General features: G+C 33.7%; 1 pseudogene; it reads right to left on the bottom strand.

The window, feature by feature from the left end:
- Positions 1-499: 499 nt before the first annotated feature.
- On the bottom strand, positions 500-2,608 carry LOC127546954 (myosin light polypeptide 6-like; annotated as a pseudogene).
- Positions 2,609-2,943: the final 335 nt, after the last annotated feature.

Here is a 2,943-nt window from a genome sequence, read left to right as displayed (position 1 = left end):
ATACACATATACATAAATATCTATAATTATATACATATATTCCTATATACATTCATATTCATATATGTAAGACTAGACTATGCTCATTTCCACTTGTCCTCTGTTTCTCTGAAAATGAATAATGTCTTCCATACTTCATAAGCCCAGATCTTGCCATATTTGTCTAAATCTATCAGTTCATCATTTCCTATGCCACAGTAATATTCCAGCTTTATACTATCTAGCTATTTTAAGTATTGTAAAACAATATGGATTAATATGACTGACATATAGTATAGTTTCCCTATTTTTATCTTTTGTTTATTTGGGCTTTAAAGTTTCTCTGAAATCATAATTATTATCCTTGCTTTTTTAGATAATAAATTTGGCTCCTGACCTTTATTTTATATTTGTGTTTATTGTTATAACAAACATTTCCTGAAAACAAAATATTGTTGAGTCCAAATTTTTAATCTACTATCTGTTTCCATTTGGTGGGTGAATTTATCCAATTCACAGATCAAGGAGAAATAATATAAGAATAGTTAAACTGTACCATCTGAACTAACTCTTCAAAATTGATACATTTGCTGACCTCATGTCCTACCACTACCACTTGCACTTCTGTCATCTTCTCATGATGAGTGAGTGATATGTGGTGATAAGGATGTATGGGATTGCAGCTCCCATGATTGTACTGTTCCATTCCTTATCAAACACCTAAACCTCTTCTACATTGTGTCTATGTGTGCCTTGGTTTATATGTGCCCATGGTGCTAGAGAATGAAGTTTTGGCAGAAAATATTTCAAATCCAGCACCTTCGCATTCATTTAATCACTCTTAGGATTCCCAAAGACTTTGAACACCTCAGCATTGGTAGGGTTCTGACCCAGGACTCACATCACATTTCCACACTGGCTTTATAAAATTTTTTTCCTCCTCTGGTCAAAAACTGAAAAGCTTCCTTGAACTCTACTGTCTGATACTTCATAAAGTTACCATCTTGGCCATGCAGCCTGGTATTCCTGCTGCTGCACTATGTAATGGCTCCTGTCCATTTATTTTCCATTCAAGATTATATTCAACTTTGCTAGGTAAATTATGCTTGGTTGTAATCTGGCTCTATTGCTGTACATTGAAGGACCACGGATGTTGGAAATGTAATATTCCAAAACTCATGGTTCTTCAATGTAATAGCTGGTAAGTCTTGTGTAATTTTTATCATTGTTCTTACTGTGATTGTTGTTGCTATTGCTTCCAATATTTTCCCTTTAATATGAAAGCTTTGAAACTTGGCTATGTTATTCATGTAAGTGTTTTTTACGATCTCTTTCAAGTAATGATTGATGGATTTTTTCTTTGTTCTAGAACTTTAGGGCATTTTTTTTTGATAATTTCTTGTAATATTGTATCAAGATTTTTTTTATCACAATTTTCAGAAAGTTTAATTATTCTTATATTATTTCTCTTTGATCTCTGGATCAATTTTTTTTCTGATGAAACATTTCACATTATCTTCTATTTTTCATTCTTTTGATTTTTCAAAATTATTTCTTTGTGTCTCAGAATGTCATTAGCTTCTTTTCACCCAATTCTAGTTCTTAAAGAATTATTTTCTTAAGTTTTTGGTTCTTTGTTTCAAGTTTGTTGACTTTCTTTTCATACTGTTTTTTTATTTTCTTGGAGAATTGTAAGGAAGCTCATTCACTATCTAGTCTAGTCCATACACAAAAGGAACCTACAATTATGGACATTACATGTTGCAGTCTTCTTGAAGATTTTCAAGAAAGTTAGTTGGATTCTAGTCTAGATTTCTAGTTTTTCCTCAACTTTTCTTATTTGATTATCAAAGTCCTTTTTAAGTTCTAAGCAATCTTTTTGTACTTGGGATTTTTTAGATAATAAATTTGGTGCCTGACCTTTATTTTATATTTGTGTTTATTTTTTGTAACAAACATTTTATAACAAACATTTCTTGAAAACAAAATATCATTGAGTCCAAATTTTTAATCTACTATCTGTTTCCATTTGGTGGGTGAATTTATCCAATTCACAGATCAAGGAGAAATAATATAAGAATATTTAGACTGTACCTTTTCTTTTTCCTCATTTGCCTTTTCTCATAAAAAGGAGTGCTTTCTTGTTCCATTATCTTCCTCTGAATATGAACTCTGATCTTCTCCTTCCCCATGATAATTATATTTGGGTTCTTACTTATTTGGTTGCTCTTTTTCATTCATTTATTTTGTTTTTTATTTTATTTTTAGCAACTATTGGTATGCTCAAAGTTATGCCCTGAGGTACCAGGAATTATGTCCTAAACATCATGTCCTTCTTACTTTTATTTTCTATATAGTATATTTTGGGGCTCAACTTTGGACTTTGCTTTCAACTCCTATATCAAGGCTAGAGTCCTAGTCATGCTGTCCCACAAATGATTTTACTCCCTGTAGTCTCTCTGGTTGCTGTAAACCACAGTTGTCCTTTTTTCCTCTAGGACTGAAACTAGGAACTCTGTTTATCTGAAGGTGCCCATAGTTAGCAGATTTCCCATCCCTTTGTTACTGTACTTAACCAGGTGTGGATTATTTCCTTTTCCCCTTCATCGGGCAGCTGAGACCAGGACATGTCTGGTTGGCAGACCTGTGATTGGCACCTCTCCAACAGGGAAAGGTTCTTCAAACTCCTGCTCAGAATTCAGACACCCACCCTGTGAGCCTGAGGCTGCCACTCAACCCAGCTGTCCCCAGGGCCTGTTTTTTGTGGATTCTGCAAAGTGGGTCTGAAGGTGTTTTTCCTTTCTCTCCAGCTGAACATCTTCCCTGGAAGTTGCCTCTTTCCAATGGTCTTCTTAGGCTATTTTAGGAGAACAACTGCCTTAACTTGACTTTTGTTTATTTTTACTGTTTTATATTGCCTCTGAAGCAATGTTCTGTGTTTTTCTGTGGAGGAAATTTGGAAAG

Source organism: Antechinus flavipes, chromosome 2, assembly GCF_016432865.1.
Source record: "Antechinus flavipes isolate AdamAnt ecotype Samford, QLD, Australia chromosome 2, AdamAnt_v2, whole genome shotgun sequence".
NCBI lineage: Eukaryota > Metazoa > Chordata > Mammalia > Dasyuromorphia > Dasyuridae > Antechinus > Antechinus flavipes.
This window is presented reverse-complemented; position numbering and strand designations above follow the sequence as displayed.